This window comes from Thalassophryne amazonica, chromosome 12 (genome assembly GCF_902500255.1).
Source record: "Thalassophryne amazonica chromosome 12, fThaAma1.1, whole genome shotgun sequence".
NCBI classification, from domain to species: Eukaryota; Metazoa; Chordata; class Actinopteri; order Batrachoidiformes; family Batrachoididae; genus Thalassophryne; species Thalassophryne amazonica.
In genome coordinates, this window is record NC_047114.1 from 21,133,096 (window position 1) to 21,154,918 (window position 21,823).

At 39.5% G+C, this 21,823-nt stretch overlaps 1 long non-coding RNA gene across 1 annotated transcript; it reads right to left on the reverse strand.

Moving 5' to 3' along the window:
• Positions 1 to 8,525: 8,525 nt before the first annotated feature.
• LOC117521405 lies at positions 8,526 to 21,581 on the reverse strand. Its single transcript, XR_004563932.1, has 2 exons — positions 20,694 to 21,581; positions 8,526 to 8,741 (listed from the first exon to the last, which is right to left on the reverse strand). It is a non-coding gene; the product is annotated as an uncharacterized LOC117521405 (long non-coding RNA).
• Positions 21,582 to 21,823: the final 242 nt, after the last annotated feature.

Below are 21,823 nucleotides of genomic sequence, written 5' to 3' on the forward strand. Positions count from 1 at the left end.
CAGACCTCTGATTCCATATTTCTGCAGTTTACTTAATAGTATTCCATGGTTAATTGTGTCAAACGCTTTCTGTAAATCAAAAAAAACACCTATTGTGTATTGTTTATTATCAATTGCAGTTGCTATACTTTCCACAAAGTCCATCAAAGCATGTGATGTAGTTCGAGACCTTCTGAATCCATATTGTTCTTCACAAATGATGTTATGCTTCAGTAAATAATCATTTAATCTTTTAGCAAATATTTTTTCCAAAATTTTGGAAAATTGTGGCAGGAGTGATATAGGTCTATAATTAGAAAATGTGTGTTTGTCACCAGTTTTAAACAGAGGAATTACTTTGGCTATTTTCATTTGAGAAGGAAATTTACCAGTACTTAGTGACATATTGCAAATATAATTGAACGGTTTTACTATACAATCAATAACTTTTTTTTAATAAAGCCATATCCAAATGATTAAAATCAGTCGATTTCTTACTTTTTGAACCATGAACCAGATCAAGTATTTCCCTTTCATGAGTACCACCAATGAACATTGAAACAGATTTGTTAAACGTTGAATTATTTACCCAGAAGTTATTAGTTGATGAGTCAATCTTACTGGCAAGATTTTTACCCACATTAACGAAGTATTCATTAAAGTGTTCAGCAATAGACTCGTCGTTATCAATCGTGATGTAGTTGTTACTCTGAAAAAATGAAGGATAATCTCTAGTTACTCTATTCTTTTTTACTATTTCATTTAATATGTTCCATGTGTTTTTGATGTTATTTCTATTTTTGACAAGTAACTCATTATAATATGTTTTTTTACTGAGTCTCATGATATTGATTAACTTATTCTTATATGTTTTATACTTACTTTCAGTGTGTGTAGCATCAACAGCAGATGCTACTATTATTGTGAACACCCCCTTTTCTACTTTTTTTTTTTTACTAATAGCCCAATTTCATAGCCTTAAGAGTGTGCATATCATGAATGCCTGGTCTTGTTGAATTTGTGAGAATCTACTGAATCTACTGGTACCTTGTTTCCCATGTAACAATAAGAAATATACTCAAAACCTGGATTAATCTTTTTAGTCACATAGCACTACTATTATTCTGAACACTACTGTACATCATATGCCATAGAATCCAGTGGTTGTTTGACATTTACTCTGCAAACCAAGCATTCAACACAGTCAAAACTATTCCATTTATTAATCCTATTAGTTCAACCAATATTTTGCACCACTTTCTACCAAAACTGGAGCAACTTTAACTTCTGACTCCTGTGCAAACTGAAACTGACCTTTCTTACCATTCTTGCTGTTTTTACCCCATAACTCCAAAACATTCAGTCATAGATAGTACAAACTATACCTTTTTGGAATCTTTGTGATCAGACACATAATTTGGTATAGCTTTCAATATGATTGGAGCATTTTTAAATTTTGACCCTGTGTCATTCTTCATTGACCCCTACCTGGCTGTCATATTGGATTTTCACGTGGCCAGCACTTTTTTCTCAAACACTGATTTATGAAGAAACCTCATGCCAAATCTGGTGCTTGTATTGCCATGTTATCTGCTGCACTAGTAGAGGCATTGGCAGAACAATTTTCAGGGGGGGACCGTTTGGTCTGTGACAATGGACGGTGGATTTTGTGGACATTTGAATTTAATATTGAAAAGCCCATTTGGTGTACATTTTGCTTTATATCTCAGTCAAAAGTGCCTCAATCACACTCATTAACTACAATGAGGTGCAAACTGGCACTCTGAATTAATAGACTACATCTGATCTTTATCTGATCACCGATTTAGCGGATATTTGATTCTTTTTAACATTGAAAAGCACTTTTGATCAAAATTTTGTATTATATATTAGCTTATGAAAAGCCACTTCTAACATGACTTTGACCGTGAAAATTTTTTCCAAGGTAAAAATTTGTGGAATTGGAGACTAGGGTGTGGTGGAGGCTTGCGCTCTGTGAGCGCGGTGCTCTAGTTTAGATCAGCTTTTGAAGCGGTGGTAGCTTAATTTCTTCAGTCTGTCTAGCAAGGGCTTAAAAAAGGAAAAAGCTCCTGCTTTCCCCCTCAGAATCTTATCCATGGGAAAACTGTACAACTAATAAACAGCACGACTGGTTTGGATGGACCCTCCCACAACACACCTGTTCACCATTTTGACATATTCATCTTGCAACCCCACGAAAAACACCTAAATCTCACTGTAAAAAATTTAATTCATCGTGTTCACTCCAATACAATTGCCAAAGTGGCTCTTGTGGGCGGACCACAAAATGATGTCACAGAAACCAATGTTTCCTGCAGGCTGACAAACATGAGTGTTTAAAAACAGCAGGTGAAATCAGCCTAAATTCCCAATGTTTATGACTTAATAACTCGGAACATATGGCACCAAAAATAAAACACAATACACCAATAAGTTTATAATTCTTTATTTATTTAGAATATTCAGCTCATTTGACATTTCATTTGCCAGAGATATGTACTTTAAGAGTTTTAATGAATGGAGAGATGAATTTATGACAAATATGGACATATATTTTGTAACTGCTGGTTGTGTTTGTTTGTGTTTTCAGGATCAGGATGATCTCCTGATCATGGACCTTGGAAGCCCTCAGTACCAGGTGCTCAACACTCCTGTTGCTGAAAATATTTTATTTACTTTTGTCCCACTTATGCTGATCTCAAACCCTACGTGCAAAAGCCCCCAAATGCCTTCATGGTATTCAGGCAGAAGCAGCGCCCACTCGTGGTGGCACAGCAGAAGGTGAAAGACTGTGCCACTGTGAATAAGATTCTGGGACAGATGGTGAGTTGCATACTCCTCACGTGCATGATCTTGTCATTGTGAGTGTGTGAACTGACAGTGTGTTGTCTTGTGTTTTCAGTGACTCTTGTTTTTAGCAGCTGGCATCAGAAAGAAAGTCTGAATGTGTTTATGTATTTATTGTGCAGGTTAAAAAGGTCAAGACGTCTCAGCACTGACCTTCAGCAGCCTGCGGAGACATCACCAAATCTGTTTTTTTTTTTACTATCTGTAAATATATTTTTTTAATATATTGTCATTATAACATAAAATGTTTGACTGCATTCACTGTTTTGTGCATTTTTCAAGGAACCAACAGGTCATTTATTTAATTCTTATTTTGGCCAAAACCTGATCATTTTAATCAACTCAATTTTTTGAGGGAATTATTTCATTTTCCTGAACTCATATTCAAGCATTAAATATTATCTTAAGTCAAATAAACCTAATTAAGTTGAGTCAATAATGTAATTTTGTGTGTGTGTGTGCACATGCACACGTGTGCATGTTGAGTATTCATTCCAAATATTTTTCTGATAATCGAGAGAGGCCACAACACAAATTAAGACAACACAGTAAATGCAGAAAGCACTTACAAACAAGATCAATCAGAGATTTACCATAATGTGTGTTTTGTTTTTTTGTTTTTGTCTGAGCTCTGTAACTGTAAAGATTTCTCTACCAAATATTAAGGTCTGTTTTTCCTAGTGGATCAAATACTTATTTCATGCAATAAAATGCAAATGAATTATTTAAAAATCATACAATGTGATTTTCTGAATGTTTTTTAGATTCTGTCTCTCACAGTTGAAGTGTACCCACGATAAAAAGTACAGACCTCTCCATTCTTTGTAGGTGGGAAAACTTGCAAAATCGAGAGTGTATCAAATACTTATTTGCCTCACTGTAAAGACTGTTTTATTTGTTTATTTATTTATTGGCTCCATAGACCATTCATCCCATTTGTTTTCAATTAAAAAGCTATTTAAATTCACTCACTATATTTCTGACAGTGAAGACAATGGGTAAGTATATTACCTGAGTTTAACAGATTAATATCAGAGCACCCTTACCAAAATAAATTGCTTGTGTGTGTATTTTTAACAACATTAGTAATATAACATTTGTGGTATTACGGGTCAAAATTGACCCGATGTTAGGAAAAAGGCAAAAAGTCCTTTCTTTTTCATAAAACCAACTTTGTTTGCTCATTTTATTTAAACCATGACATGCAGTGTGTTACTAATGTAATCTTTGTGACTGTTTTCCCAGCTCTCTTAGGTTATTGACCAGGTTGTCAGTGTAGTTCTGGGCTTTCTCAGAACCATCCTTAACCAACAAGGTCAGATCTTGCATGGAGCCATGTTTTGTTTCTTCCATTTTCTAATAATTATGCCAACAGTTGTTGTCTTCTCACCAGACTGCTTGCCTATTGTCCTGCAGTCCATCCCAACCTTGTGCAGGTCTCCAGTTTTGTCCCTGATGTCCTTAGACAGCTCATTGGTCTTCGCCATGGTGGATAGGTTGGAGTGTGATTGATTGAGTGTGTGGACTGGTGTCTTTTATACAATTAAGGAGTTCAAACAGGTGCAATGAATACAAGTAAAGAGTGCAGAATAAGAGGGCTTCTTAAAGAAGAACAGGTCTGTGAGAGCCAGAAGTCTTGCTGGTTGGTAGGTGGTCCAAAACTTATTTCACACAATAACATGCAAATTAATTATTTACAAATAATACAATGTGATTTTCAGATTTTTTATTTTTTTATTCTGTCTCTCACAGTTGAAGTGTACCTATGATAAAAAGTACAGACCTCTCCATTCTTTGTAGGTGGGAAAACTTGCAAAGTTTACATGCCTGGCTGAAGTTGATTTTCCGGTCAGGCTGGGATTTGAACCGAGGATCCTCTGGTCTGGTTTAACAGTTTTTTTTTTTTTTGTCATATTCAGGAACTGATTTGATGATCAGATTTATAGTCATCACAGGCAGAATGGTGGCTGAGTGGTTAGCACTGTTGCCTCACAGCAATAAGATCATGGGCTCGATTCCCACCTGTGGCCTTTCTGTGTGGAGTTTGCATGTCCTCCCTGTGTTTCCCCTGTTTTCCTCCTGCATGTAAAGACATGCTGGTTAGGTGAATTGGAAACTTTATAATTGACCAGGTCTCCCTTGCAAAAGCAAGCTTGAGCTCAATGGGATTAACCTGGTTAAAAAAACAAACACATTCATGTTCATGTCACCAGTGCTTTTTGTATGTAGAAAATATAGGGACCCTGATTTTAGCAACATGTATGGGTGATTCTTAGACTACGGGCACTTATGTCCTTTGATCATATTGTATGAAAAACAGAAAAAAGGGGAAATTTCACACTTTTATAGTTATCTTTACAATGAAAGTGTGTTAGAAATTTGTTCTAGTAGTCTATGATGACTTTTTCACCTGTTTTCAGCATCATTATATGCAAATATTGCCGTTTTGTGCTTGTCCCACACCCAGACTTTTGATCTTCAATGATAAAAATGAATGGTAACGAAATGTTTTTTTCTAATGTTTTAAAATATCTCTAAATAAAATATCAGTAAAATAATCAAAACATAATTGGGTATTCAATGTCATACAACTGTTGTGATTTTTTTAAACAAAATGTAGTTGTCCCACACTATTGCCGTAATTTCCACCACAACACTGCAATGTCCCTTTAAACAGTTTGTATGAAAGATTGTTTGGGTAGTTTCTATGGAGATAAACAGCGCCAAATCACAACAAACAGTTACCCCAAGGCGCTTTATATTGTAAGGCAATGGTGTGGTGGAAATTACATTTACAAGGCCAATAGTGCCCATAGTTAAAGAATCACCCTTCTATATGTCACTTTGTAAACAGTGAGCATCTTCCTGGTTTTCATATCTAACTTATTAAGTTATTAAGCTCCCCTGTGGCCAGTATACTATGGCTGTATGAATTCTCATGTGTGTGTTCAAACTGCTTTTTTGTCTAAATCTTTTAGTACACTTAGAACAGCCAAATGACTTCTCACTTTTTTATTTATTTTCAATTTCTTTTTTACAGAGTGCAATGGGCCCCAAACCTGGGGTCTACAGTTGCATCCTAATCATTAATCATTATTGGCATTGTATCCGAGGGCTCTCTTCAAGATGGTAACTGTTCCTTTAACTGCGGATATCTGCACCTCATGGGCACTTGGGTGACCAGGGATTGCCTCAAGATATTTCTTCAGGTTCTTCTTCATAGGCTCTGTTGCTCCCACCACAACTGGTATGATATCAATTTCTTTCAATGACCACGTAGATCATTTTTAAGGTCTTGGTATTTCGTGATTTTCTCCCTCTCAGCTCTATTCAGGCCATAGTCATTGGGGACTGTCACATCAATAATTTTTGCTGTCTTCTCTTGCTTGTTCCAAATGACAATATCAGGTTTTACTGCACCTCCTTCAATATGTCTTCCTGCTGGGATCTCTTTGTCATAAAAGACAGTCACTTTTCCATTGGATGAAACTGGTGCTGGCTCATACTCCCAAACGTGTCCCTCTACTTCCACCTCCAGTTCCTTGCATACTTTCCAATTTAGATATTTACAGATCTTGTTATGCCGGCTTGTGTAATGTCCGTCTGCCATGAGGATCTGACATGCTGATACTAAGTGGTTTACACTCTCAACAGCTGCATGACAAAAACGGCATTGATCATTCTGTGATATTCCTGCCATTTTTTGAAGCCATTTGTTAATAGTCCTTGATCTTGCGCTCCAACTATAATTCTTTCCCCATCAAAACCAAGGTCTCCGCTTGTAAGCCACCACATAGATCCTTCTTTGTCAATGTATGCCTTTTCGAGTTCTTCTTGGAATCGGCCAGCCCTTTTATGCTGTTTCCATCTGTTCATTCGATGTTTTTGTTCTCTTTTGCTGTATTTTTCCCTGGCCTGTCTTGCTAGTGTCATTGCAGGTGTCAGCTCATTGCTTTCTCTCTCTTGCAAAAGATCTCCTGGAGACTGCCTCCACTAATCTCCTGAGTCCCTTCTCTGAATCTGCAAATATTTTTAAGTCATCCAAGAATAGAAGGTGGCTCACCACCTGTTTATGTTTTCTTCACCTACCTCCACCTAAATCATACCCAATGTCAAATTCCAGAGAATCTTGCTTAATGGATCAATACTAAGACAAAAAAGGAGTGGGGAGAGACTATCTCCCTGGAATATCCCTCGCTTCACTTTTATGTCTGGGATTATTATCTGACCCTCTGTATGGCTTAGAGTGATGGTGGTGTTCCACTTATTCTCTCCCATATGAATTCTCATGTGCGTGTCCAAACTGGCTTTTTGTCCAAATGTTTTACTGCACTTACAACAGCTAAATGGTTTCTCTCCCGTATGAATTCTCAAATGTGCGTTTAGACTGGTTTTATGTCCAAATTTTTTACTGCACTCAGAACAGCCAAACGGTTTCTCTGCTGTATGACTTCTCGCATGCGCATTGACTTGTTTTGAATCCAAATGTTTCTTTCCTGTATGAATTCTCATGTGTTTATTTAGATCACCGATACTGCCGTATCTTTTACCACACAGAGAACAGCTTGTTTAAATCGCCTCTACATCCAAATCTTTTACTACACTCTGAACAGCAAAATGTTTTCTCTCTTGTATGAACTATCATGTGAGTGTCCAGGCTGCCTTTTTGCCTGAATCTTTTGTCACACTCAGAACAGCTAAATGGTTTTTCTCTCTTTTTTTTTTTATTTGCCTTGAATTTCCTTCTACTAGAGGTCTAAAGCTGCACCCTTAACATTACTGGCTTTGTATCCGAGGGCTCTCTTCAAGATGGTGATCTTTCCTCTCCTCAAATACTGCCTTTGATCTCCTGCCCCACTTCTCAAGTTTGAGTAAGCGAAGCAGTGGGAGATCTTTTTCTTCTCCCCAATGGACCAATTTACAATGACGCAGTTTCACTGGATTCTTTTAGCCCATTCATGGTGTTGTTGCTGGGGTCCAGGATCAGAACTATCTGGTGGATGACCCAGCTGAGTGCTGCTACAGAGAAGATGTCTCCCCCGCAGCACTGGGAGAAGTTGCACCATTTTCTTCATACGCCCTGGTGCCTAGGCGCTTTGTGGAGGTTTAGCTGGGGTTTGTTTCTTTTGAAACATCCTCATACCAAGATCTCTCCTGGCAAACCCCTTCACAGTGGGACCGATGACACTCGAGGCTTGTGTCCAGTAGGAACTCCAACCCACATTTCTCTCCTGTATGCATTCTCATGTGTATGTCCAGGCTGCCAATTTGTCTCCAGTTTATATCACACTCAGGACAGTGAAGGACTTTATTTTTTTCCTGAATTCTCTTGTGTTTCTTTGAACATCTCATCTGACCAAGTGTTTTTCCACATTCAGAGCAATTAAACTGTTTCCTATCACTGCTGAACCTGCTATCACTAACAGAGGTATCACTGCTTTTCAGGCATTTAAAACCTGAATTGGGTTCCCTGGTGTGATATCTTTCACAGCTATTGCCAGTCTCTGTGTCACAACTGTCTGAACCCCAACTACTATTATGGGACTGTAAACAACTATTTGGACTCAAGTTGCTGACTCTTTGTGGTCCTCTGTAGTCCTCTACATCAACCTTTGGTGTCACTGTTCTGTGTGAAGTTGAACTGCTGGCCAGATGCCCTCTGCTCTTCTCAGTTTTGGTTTGAAGAACCTCAGATAACAGTGGTTTTTCTTCATGATTTTCACTCTTCAATAGGACCACAGAGAAAGGGAACTTTGTGACATCAGCCTCCTCCCACCGGTGAAGCTGCTGTCCCTCCTGCCTTGTGCAGAATGTGTTGTCTTCTTCTTTAAAGTCCTCAACACTCTGCTGTTCAGGGAGCATTTCTTCTTTTCTCACTAAAAGCTGCAGCATATCTGTAACAAAGTAAACACATTTTTAAGTAACAAATTTTCACTTTTGTCTTGTTCCTGGGTTAAAACCATAATTTCCCATTTCTTCACAACCAATTAAAAGAGAAAAGAGTGGTCTTGACCTCCAAACTTTGGTTTTGTGGTCAGGACAATGAAATCGCAAATTAACCAGTTTTCGCATTCACTGAGAGGTCACTACTACAACCCCTGGCAATAATTATGGAATCACCGGCCTCGGAGGATGTTCATTCAGTTGTGTAATTTTGTAGAAAAAAAGCAGATCACAGACATGACGCAAAACTAAATTTCAAATGGCAACTTTCTGGCTTTAAGAAACACTATAAGAAATCAGGAAAAAAAATTGTGGCAGTCAGTAACGGTTATTTTTTAGACCAAGCAGAGGGAAAAAAATATGGACTCACTCAATTCTGAGGAAATAATTATGGAATCACCCTGTAAATTTTCATCCCCAAAACTAACACCTGCATCAAATCAGATCTGCTCGTTAGTCTGCATCTAAAAAGGAGTGATCACACCTTGGAGAGCTGTTGCAACAAGTGGACTGACATGAATCATGGCTCCAACACGAGAGATGTCAATTGAAACAAAGGAGAGGATTATCAAACTCTTAAAAGAGGGTAAATCATCACGCAATGTTGCAAAAGATGTTGTTCACAGTCAGCTGTGTCTAAACTCTGGACCAAATACAAACAACATGGGAAGGTTGTTAAAGGCAAACATACTGGTAGACCAAGGAAGACGTCAAAGCTCAAGACAGAAAACTTAAAGCAATATGTCTCAAAAATCAAAAATGCACAACAAAACAAATGAGGAACGAATGGGAGGAAACTGGAGTCAACGTCTGTGACCGAACTGTAAGAAACCGCCTAAAGGAAATGGGATTTACATACAGAAAAGCTAAAGGAAAGCCATCATTAACACCTAAACAGAAAAAAACAAGGTTACAATGGGCTAAGGAAAAGCAATCGTGGGCTGTGGATGACTGGAAGAAAGTCATATTCAGTGATGAATCTCGAATCTGCATTGGGCAAGGTGATGATGCTGGAACTTTTGTTTGGTGCCGTTCCAATGAGATTGATAAAGATGACTGCCTGAAGAGAACATGTAAATTTCCACAGTCATTGATGATATGGGGCTGCATGTCAGGTAAAGGCATTGGGGAGATTTCTGTCATTACATCATCAATAAATGCACAAGTTTACGTTGATATTTTGGACACGTTTCTTATCCCATCAATTGAAAGGATGTTTGGGGATGATGAAATCATTTTTCAAGATGATAATGCATCTTGCCATAGAGCAAAAACTGTGAAAACATTCCTTGCAAAAAGACACATAGGGTCAATGTCATGGCCTGCAAATAGTCCGGATCTTAATCCAATTGAAAATCTTTGGTGGAAGTTGAAGAAAATGGTCCATGACAAGGCTCCAACCTGCACAGCTGATCTGGCAACAGCAATCAGAGAAAGTTGGAGCCAGATTGATGAAGAGTACTGTTTGTCACTCATTAAGTCCATGCCTCAGAGACTGCGAGCTGTTATAAAAGCCAGAGGTGGTGCAACAAAATACTAGTGATGTGTTGGAGCATTCTTTTGTTTTTCATGATTCCATAATTTTTCCTCAAAATTGAGTGATTCCATATTTTTTTCCCTCTGCTTGGTCTAAAAAAGTAACCATTACTGACTGCTACAATTTTTTTTCCTGATTTCTTATAGTGTTTCTTAAAGCCAGAAAGTTGCCATTTGAAATGACTTTAGTTTTGTGTCATGTCTGTGATCTGCTTTTTTTCTACAAAATTACACAACTGAATGAACATCCTCCGAGGCCGGTGATTCCATAATTATTGCCAGGGGTTGTAATTTCTGGAAAAGTTAAGTCCATTTGTCAGAGTTGTGGTCATCATATTTTCTTTTTGTGATCATGTCAAAAGGGTTCAAACATCATTTCAAACATAATACAATGTTGACAAAGCAATTATATTTATGAAAAGCTTCCTCATTTGTACAGATTGAGCAAGAACTTTCAAGAACAGAAGAGTAATTTACTGAGGTTTGAAGAAACTCCTTTGTTCATGAATATTTCACTCTTTAATCAAAAAAAAAAAAAAATTAAACAACCTTGTGGAACACTCAAATGTGTAGAATACCAAAGAATGTTCTAGAACCTTTGAGAAAACCCAAAAGAATCTCATGGAACTTTCTAGAAAATACCAGAAATCTGTATAACAGTGTAGAACAGTGAAAAGCTTTCTAGAATCCTCTCGAATTTTCCATAATGATTGACAAACAAGTTCAGGAATATTCTTGAGAGATCAAGAAGATTCCAGAATGCCATCATGAAAGACTGAGAACGTTCTGGGGTGTTACATGACAAATATTTAAACAGGGGTTCATAGGCCAGCATTCAGTCAAGCTTGGACTACCTGAGAAGATACACCAGAAGAAGAGAGATGGCATCAAGAGGCTGCAATCATTCTCCAGATAAATTCTGCTACATCTGTGGCCAGTTCATCAAGAAAACAGCAAACACGTTTTCTGTGACAGCATCCAGCAAAATGTGCGAATCCTACAAAACATATTTTGAAATGCCAGTTGGAGACCAAGATAAGAACTGGGCACCTCACTTAGCTTGTAAATATTGCAAGAAAACACTTGAAGTTGAGAAAGTTGTATTTTGTTGAAAAAGCCAAAATCTTGTATGGAAAATATTGAATGGTCAGTCATTAAACAAATATTTTCACTCTTTTTTGCAGGATGGTGCAGAGGGGAAAAGAGAGCAATGAAGTTTGCTGTTCCACGAATATGGCGTGAACCCACTGACCACTCAACCACCTGCTACTTCTGCATGGTGGATCCTTCCAAACGCCGAAGTGGGAAGAATGCACCTGCTATTCCTTATCCTGATATTCCATCTTCCATTGCACCAGTGCCACATAGTGCTGAGCTTCCTGTACCTTCACCTCCAGAAAGAAAACAGCCATCAGAAGAAGAAAGCACTGAATCAGAGGATAGGGAGAACAGTGAAGTGGACTGTGACATTACAGATACAGTTTGTTTTCATTGGACCACAAGTCAAGAAAATCACAGAGTGCCCTGAATTTCCAAAGAAACTGACAGCAAAGGAACAGGAGGCATGGAAAAGTTTTGTTGATGTTGTCCATGGGTTTCTGGGCAACCACAAGGCTGACAATTATGTGCAACTGGTTGAGACTTTGGTGATAAACTATGGCCAAATGGGCTGTACAATGTCACTGAAGGGCCACATTCTGGATGCTCACCTTGGCAACTTCAAGGACAACATGGGGGCATATTCAGAAGAACATGGGGAGCGCTTCCACCAAGACATAATGGACTTTGAACACAGATATCAGGGATCCTACAATGAAAACATGATGGGGGACTACCTTTGGAACCAGAGCAGGGAAAGTGATTCGTTGCACATTCGCAAATCAAGGAAAATTGTTCATTTTTAACTTTGTAAAATTGTTTTCAAATGTTTGAAAATAAACCTTGCTGCAGTTATGTTCTGTATTTTAGTTTTATTGTGAAAAACTCAGAAAATTGTCAAAAAATAGCTGTTTTGAGGGGATAAAATTGTGTGTAGCCCAAAATCCAAAGTTTGGCATGAAAAATGGGCTTTTTCTATTGTTTTACAATAAATGTAGTTGGAAAAAGACACTTATTTGACAGGAACAAAAATCGTGTTACACAGTTTAATCAACAGAATTAATTGCAATAAAAGAGTGGTGAATGTGAGCCGACTCATATCACAATGCTAAAATTTAGAATTTTGATACACCACCTTGAAAAATATCAAAATTCAGTACCAGTTTCAATAACAGTGAAAAACTGAATCAACATATTTGATCAAAGCTGGTAAAATGTACATTTAACTTTGTTTTCCTGGTTACTAGCAGATACGGTATCAAAATCCAACACCTTGTCCATGTCACGACACTTGTGCAACAAATCAAGTAAGTGACTGTCTGTTGGGGCATACAGTGGGGACCTTCCACTAGTGTTAATTTTGTCAGACGAAATATGTTCATCAACAACCCTTTTTCCCATGACTAAGATGAGATGATGACGAGACGGTAGCAATGGTCTAAAAACACTGACTAAAACTGTGTAAATGTGCGTTATTGTTGACGAATAAAAACGAGATGAAAATGTTTTGCAAGAAACAAACTAGAGACATTTGTCACGAAATGGCCTGTGCGCAGTACTATTTTCCATGTAAAGTGCAGTAATATGTACATGTGTGGGGTAGGTATTTGGCTGAACCCTCATGTGTTTGATGTACGCTGGGATACATAGTGGAAAAATTGGAGATTGACATTATATTTATTCAGAGGGTGTGGCCAACAATGACCATAAAAAGTCAGTAGCCTTCAAACAAATGTAACTATTGGTAATTTTTTTTTAAAGTAGGTCAACGTCACTGGACTTCAAACCCATGCAAGTACTCCTCCAAGGCATGTACCCACCAAATATGTAGTTTCTGCGAGCAATAGGTGCTGAGGTACATTATGGCAAACAAATTTCAGGCAAAGGATTTGACAGTTGTGACCACTGGTGACCTTGAAAAGTAGGTCAAGGTCATCACCCTTCAAACCCATTTGAAGTACTCCGCCAAGGCATGTACCCAATATATTCATAGTTTGTGCGAGCAATAGATGCCAAGCTATGAATGAATGGATTTATTTGACACACACTCAAAAATAACAAAAAACTGATACACAAGACAACTCCACAGTGACATGTGTGACCAAAAGGGGGTGAGCAGAAGCAAAGCTTATAAACACCCACCCTTTATATACATACAAACATACATATATACTCATTACCAACCCCCAGAGCAAACACACAGGCGACAGTAAGGAAAGGAAGGTAAGGAAAAACTCCCTCTGATGTACTGAGGAAGAAACCTCAAGCAGACCAGACTCTAAGGGGTGACCCGCTGCTTGGGCCATGCTACAAAAACATTTAACACAACACAAACTCAAATCTCATCATCATAAACATATCTAGTGTAGATATACATATATACACATACTTTCATACACCTACGTACATGCATATGCAATACTTGTGATTTTATACTACATATTTACAAGAGAGAAAAACAAAGTGCACACAACTAAACAATGATCAACAAAACACCCTAATCCTCAACACCCTTCCTCCTCCCTATACCTAGAAAAAAAAAAACATGTGCCTATACCGCTGCTTAAGCTATGTTGGCATCTATTGCAGTGAACAAATTTCAGGTGAAGGATTTCACAGTTGTGACCACTGGTGACCTTGAAAAGTAGGTCAAGGTCATCAGCCTTTGAACCCATGTGAAGTACTCCTCCAAGCCGTGTACCCACCAAATATGAAGTTTCTGCAAGCAATAGGTGCCGAGGCACATGGCGGCGAACAAGTTTCAGGTGAAGGATTTGACAGTTGTGACCACAGGTGACCTTGAAAAGTAGGTCAAGGTCACCAGCCTTTGAACCCATGCGAAGTACTCCTCCAAGGCATGTACCCACCAAATAAGAAGTTTCTGCGAGCAATAGGGGCCGAGGTATATTGCGGCAAACACATTTCAGGTGAAGGATTTCACAGTTGTGACCACTGGTGACCTTGAAAAGTAGGTCAAGGTCACCGGCCTTCAAACCCATGCAACGTACTCCTCCAAGGCATGTACCCACCAAATGTGAAGTTTCTGCGAGCAATAGGTGCCAAGCTACATTGCGGCGAAGGATTGGACAGTTGTGACCATTGGTGACCTTGAAAAGTAGGTCAAGGTCACCGGCCTTCAAACCCATGCAAAGTACTCCTCCAAGGCATGTACCCACTAAATATGAAGTTTTTGCAAGCAATAGGTACCAAGGTACATTGCAGCAAACAAATTTCAGGCGAAGGATTTCTGCGAGCAATAGGTGCTGAGCTACATTGCAGCAAAGGATTTGGCAGTTGTGACCCTTGGTGACCTTGGAAAGTAGGTCAAGGTCAAAGGCCTTCAAACCCATGCAAAGTACTCCTCCAAAGCATGTACCCACAAAATATGAAGTTTCTGTGAGCAATGGGTGCCGAGCAATGTTGTGGCGAAGGATTTGACAGTTGTGACCATTGGTCATCTTGAAAAGTAGATCAAGTTCACTCAGGCAAAGGATTTCTGCGAGCAATAGGTGCTGAGCTACGCTGCAGCAAAGGATTCGGCAGTTGTGACCATTGGTGACCTTGGAAAGTAGGTCAAGGTCAAAGGCCTTCAAACCCATGCGAAGTACTCCTCCAAAGCATGTACCCACAAATATGAAGTTTCTGCGAGCAATGGGTGCTGAGCAATGTTGTGGCGAAGGATTTGACAGTTCTGACCATTGGTGATCTTGAAAAGTAGATCAAGTTCACTGGCCTTTGAACCCATGCGAAGTACTCGTCCGAGGCAAATATGAAGTTTCTATGAGCAATAGGTGCTGAGCTATGTTGCGGCAAAGGATATGACAGTTGTGACCATCGGTGACCTTCAAAAGTAGATCAAGTTCACTGGCCTTCGAACCAATGCGAAGTATTCCTCTAAGGCATATACCCACCAAATATGACGTTTTTGCGAGCAAAAGGTGCCAAGCTACGTTGCAGCGAAGAATTTGACAGTTCTGACCACTGGTGACCTTCAAAAGTAGGTCAAGGTGTTTAGCAAAGTGTTGGTACCCATGCCATGAGCAACTTAAACATCTGTGATGGCAACATCAATACTGAAAGGTACATCCAGGTTTTGGAAGAGCACATGCTGCCATCCAAGCAACCACTTTTTCAGGGACATCCCTGCTTATTCCAGCAAGACAATGACAAGCCATATTCTGCACGTTATAACTGAAATGATGGTTCTTGATCGGGTGAGACATCGGCATCATTTTGACCAGTTAACGCTCAGCCTCGGCTTGTGTGCCATACATCACACTGACAAAGTGAGGAACCTTGGGGTAATTTTTGATCCTTCATTGTTCTTTGGCCTCCACATTAGAAATATTACTAGGACTGCTTTCTTCCACCTGCGAAATATAGCAAAGATTCGTCCATCCTGTCTATGGCTGATGCTGAGACCCTGATCCATGCATTTATCTCTTCTAGACTGGACTACTGCAATGTTCTATTTTCTGGCTTACCGCAGTCTAGCATTAGGGGTCTCCAATTGGTTCAAAATGCTGCAGCCAGACTTTTGACACAAAGCAGAAAGTACAACCACATTACACCCATTTTGGCATCCCTTCACTGGCTTCCTGTCCCAGTGAGATGAGATTTTAAGGTTCTGCTACTAACTTATAAAAATTATTCATGGACTGGCACCTCCCTACCTAGCTGACCTACACTCAACAAAAATATAAACGCAACACTTTTGGTTTTGCTCCCATTTTGTATGAGATGAACTCAAAGATCTAAAACTTTTTCCACTTACACAATATCACCATTTCCCTCAAATATTGTTCACAAACCAGTCTAAAACTGTGATAGTGAGCACTTCTCCTTTGCTGAGATAATCCATCCCACCTCACAGGTGTGCCATATCAAGATGCTGATAAGACACCATGATTAGTGCACAGGTGTGCCTTAGACTGCCCACAATAAAAGGCCACTCAGAAAGGTGCAGTTTTATCACACAGCACAATGCCACAGATGTCACAAGATTTGAGGGAGCGTGCAATTGGCATGCTGACAGCAGGAATGTCAACCAGAGCTGTTGCTCGTGTATTGAATGTTCATTTCTCTACCATAAGCCATCTCCAAAGGCGTTTCAGAGAATTTGGCAGTACATCCAACCAGCCTCACAACCGCAGACCACGTGTAACTACACCAGCCCAGGACCTCCACATCCAGCATGTTCACCTCCAAGATCGTCTGAGACCACTCGGACAGCTGCTGAAACAATCGGTTTGCATAACCAAAGAATTTCTGCACAAACTGTCAGAAACCGTTTCAGGGAAGCTCATCTGCATGCTCGTCGTCCTCATCGGGGTCTCGACCTGACTCTAGTTCGTCGTCGTAACCGACTTGAGTGGGCAAATGCTCACATTCGCTGGCGTTTGGCACATTGGAGAGGTGTTCTCTTCACAGATGAATCCCGGTTCAAACTGTCCAGGGCAGATGGCAGACAGCGTATGTGGCGTCGTGTGGGTGAGCGGTTTTCTGATGTCAATGTTGTGGATCGAGTGGCCCATGGTGGTGGTGGGGTTATGGTATGGGCAGGCGTCTTTTATGGACGAAGAACACAGGTGCATTTTATTGATGGCATTTTGAATGCACAAAGATACCGTGACGAGATCCTGAGGCCCATTGTTGTGCCATACATCCAAGAACATCACCTCTTGTTGCAGCAGGATAATGCACGGCCCCATGTTGCAAGGATCTGTACACAATTCTTGGAAGCTGAAAATGTCCCAGTTCTTGCATGGCTGGCATACTCACCGGACATGTCACCCATTGAGCATGTTTGGGATGCTCTGGACCGGCGTATATGACAGCGGCTCACAGAGTTTTCTCTTATCGTGCCCCTGTTCTGTGGAATGATCTCCCTGCGTCAATAAAACAGTCAGATTCTGTGGAGATTTTCAAGTCCAGACTTAAGATGCACTTATTTTCCCTTTCATATGGCTAGTATACTGGTACAGTTTTGTTTTACGTTTTTTACTCTTAATCCATTTATTAGTAATTGGAGCGGGCTGCGGCCTCAACTTTACCTAAATTCTGGGTCTTTTAGTGAAGTTTAGGGCTAGTGGCCGGCGATCACCTTAGTATTTCTCTGTTTTTCTTGTTGTTTAATGCTGGCAAATTATGCAGTATTTTTTGTCTTTCTGATGCCTGATTCTGTTTTTTCCTCTCTGTTTAAGGTGCAGCTCCATCCAGAGATGGGAGATGTATTCGTGATGGCGATCCTCCTGTCCTGTGCGCCAATAGCATTTCTTGTATTTTCATCCGTGAATTGTTCTGTGAATTGTTCTGTAAGTTATGTTTGTAGCATGGCCCAAGCAGAGGGTCACCCCTTTGAGTCTGGTCTGCTTGAGGTTTCTTCCTCAAAGGGACTTTTTCCTTACCACTGTTGCTCTGGGGGTTGGTAAGGTTAGACCTTACCTGTGTAAAGCCCTTTGAGGCAACTCTGTTGTGATTTGGCGCTATATAAATGAAAATAAATTGAGAATTGAAATTGAAAATAACAGCGTGGCTTCACAGTAAAAGAGTGCGGGTACTAGACTGGCCTGCCTGCAGTCCAGACATATCACCCATTGAAAATGTGTGGCGCATTATGAAATGCAAAATACGACAACTGAGACCCCGGATTGATGAACAACTGAAGTTGTACATCAAACAAGAACAGGAAAGAATTCCACCTCCAAAGCTTCAACAATTAGTGTCCTCAGTTCCCAAACGCTTATTGAGTGTTGTTTGAAGGAAAGGTGATGTAACAGTGGTAAACATACCACTGTCCCAGCTTTTTTGAAATGTGTTGCAGGCATTCATTTCAAAATGAGGAAATATTTGCACAAAACAATAAAATTTATCAGTTTGAACATTAAATATCTTGTCTTTGTGGTGTATTCAATTGAATATAGGTTGAAAAGGATTTGCAAATCATTGTATTATGTTTTTATTTACATTTTACACAACATCCCATTTTCACTGGAATTGGGGTCGTAACTTCACTTTTTGACTACAACAAATTGTCCTTTAACACTAATCGTGTTGTTCTTAATAACATGACACTGCCAGACATCTCACTTAAATGTAACCTGTGAACTTCAGCACTACAAAATATACAACACCGGGAACAGAACTGAAATTGTCCTTCCATATCTTTATGTATGTGAGCACCTCTTTTTGAAAATGTGAGGGCAGATTCTTTTTGATGTAAAGAAGCTTCTCTGCGTTATCAGCTGTGACACTGTTTCTGTTTTTATCTACAATGTGAAACACTGAGCTAAACAGCCTTTCACTCTCCACACTTTTTTTTTTAGCTTTTAATTAAATACGTACAGGTAGCATACACAAATACAAATTGTAAATGTTTTTCCCCAAAGTGGAACATGTAATATTGAAGGAGCATGGTGTGGGACACACACACACACGGTGTCACGCACCATCTCTGCAACACACCGAGGCAAAACGGAGTAATTTTAACATTTAATTTTATTTTTTCTTTGCGGATTATGGGATAATTTCATTGATTTCAGACGAATAACCCACTGTCTGTGGCAACTAAGCCATTAAGGAGGCACAGGGACAGTGGAGGAGTGAAGGGTCCAAACACTGTACCACAGACATCCAACAAACGGATTACAACTGTAGCGGACTGAGCAGGTCTCCATCGGCCTGAACACCCACACCAAGGGCTTAAATTCACCAACCTGATGGACAATCTCCAATGCTGAAACCGTGATCCAAGTTCTGATGGAGGAACTGGCACAAAGTGCGGTGTCACGGAGGAACCTTTTTCAGCCACAACAAGGAATTAAAGTAATTTCAGAGGTTGTTTTCCAAACTCAGGAAGCTTTATATGGATTATTTTTCTTCAGGATCATGTGACGAATTCCAATGAAACAGGTAAGACTATTATTTACTCTGTGTGTGAATTTACTCAGCATCATGAATGCAGCTTTCAGCCAATCAATGGACAGCATTGACGGACATATTTTGACTTATGAGTAAATTACATGAAAGCCTGCAAAAGTCTAGAAATTAGCCACATCATTGCTTAAGCCGCAGTGTTCAAAACGTATGAAAAAAGTAGTGGCTTATAGTCCTGAAATTACAGAGCATGTGCATGAAAATCCCACAATGAGAGGTTGGCATCACACTGCTGTAAAGGGGTTATGGGTGACATAGTGTCGGAGACGATTTATGATTACAAGTATGAGTAAATGAATACGGGATCGGGCTGATACCCGATACTGGTATCGGGATTGGTGCATCCTAACTTAATACTAAACTCCCAAAAACCAAATGAAAATAACCATTCTTTTTTGGAGATTATTGGCGGATTGCAAACCAACACGGTGCATTACTGCCACCAACTGTTTGGGCGTGGAACTGAATGAATGGATTCTGACATATGCTGTCAAAATAATCCAGTAACATTCACCACGTAAGTAAAAAAACGGATTTCCTGCATTTTCCAGAAAACTTTCATCACTCTAGAGAGCATCTGCAGGGCACCCCTGTTTTGGATGATCTGTTTTAGTCTATAATCAGGCATGTGATTCAGTAACAGAGAAATCAGAGGAAACGTAAACCTTCAGGATTGGGGTCCAGGGCCCTAGGCAAGCCCCGAAAGCCAAAGGGTTCTGGATGCTCTGAAATGCATTCTTCTGTATTTTACGGCAATAAACTGAAGAAATTTCATGAGACTTTCATGAGATGATTTGAGAACATTTTGTGAAATACAGCAATATGTGTATTTATTTGAAAAGTTAAAAATGTTGTGACAATCCAGTAAATAGTATTAATCTGTCCCCAAAGGTAGATCTATTATGTGCACAGCAGTGAAAGTATCCAAGTTGTACTTAAGATTCTTCAATATTCAATTGCTGACAAATTACAAAAAAGGATTAAAGCAAAAAAAAAAAAAAAAATCTGTTTTTTTTTCCAGCCATGGGTAAAACGTGTTTTAGACTCCAAAATATTTATTTAAAGTACATGTAAAGTTACAGTGATGTTCTTCATTTATACAATCATCGAGTTCAGGTAAAAGAAGGCCAAATACTTATTTCTCTTCCAATTTGGAATTGATTATATACATACACAAACTGAAAACTCTTTACTTATGTAAACTGCAATTATCCCATGGTTCACGTGCAAGGTCATAATGATATCATACACCAGCCTTTATTCCACCAACACTCACATACTGAATAGCTGTTGCAGTGTGCGTTCATACTGACAGGACATAAAGGGAAACTAACCTGGGTCCTTTCAAAAAGAGATCTGACCAGTTCAGCACTTGTTGTCTCTGGCTCCTTCTCTCCAGACAAACCATCCAAAGCAGCTTTAGACTCTTCAGTTTCGCCAAAGAATCAAGAAAACAACCATAAGAAAACTCACTGAAGCACATATCTATAAATCTCTGAAAGTAAATCATTTCTAATTGTAAAATATCTATAGTGTATCTACAAAGTATTCACAGTGCTGAACTTCCACATTTATTTATGTTAAGGTCCTGTCACACATGGACAATTTAGCCTGCGTATGCTGAATGTATTAAACATGCTGTCATATGCAGGTGTACATCTAATACATTAATGCAGCATTGACAACTTAACCAGCATATATTAAGATGGGAGTGGTGTCTTCTTCTGAAAGCCTCCCATCCTGTGCACCAGCATGGACTCCCAAAATTTCCTGTATATTTGTTTTTTTCAATTGTGTTTTCAATTAAAAAACAATTTCATCATCAGGTTTATGTCACACTGAGAAATCCTAATTAACAGATACACTGCAGTTATTGTTCTTCTCCGGGAACATCACATTATCGTGGTGGAGAGGTGTGTGTGCCGCTATGAACCTGAGAGCTGTGTTGTCTGCAGCCTTTGTGCTCCGGGTAGGGTTTCCCATGGCAAATTGGTCTCAGGCAAGGTTTGGATTGACACATTTTAATGGCTTTGAGAGGGGTTAAGAAACGAAGTTGCCGCTTCTGAAGAGGAGCGAAGCAAAGAACTAACAAAGCAGTGGATCAGAGCACTGCGTCATTGGATCAAGGTTCAAAGCAGAGCCGCGCTGCAGAAACGGTTGATTACAGACCCACTGCAGGGTCTGTAATCAACGTAGAGAAATTATCATTTTCCCGACCAACACCCTCAAAAACAATGCCCGCTCTGAAGGATCGATAAGGGAATCATTAAGCAAAAGGCTATTGATGTCAGTGGATCGAATCATTTCTTAACGATACCCGAAAAGAACCGGTTCTCGATACCAAACCCTAGTCACGTATCGGCAGAAATATGCTGTAACAAATGCCGTTTGGTCAGTTATCACAGCGCTTTTTTCTCTTTTTTTAAAAATCCGTTTATCTACTTGTTGATTTTAGCCATTTCAT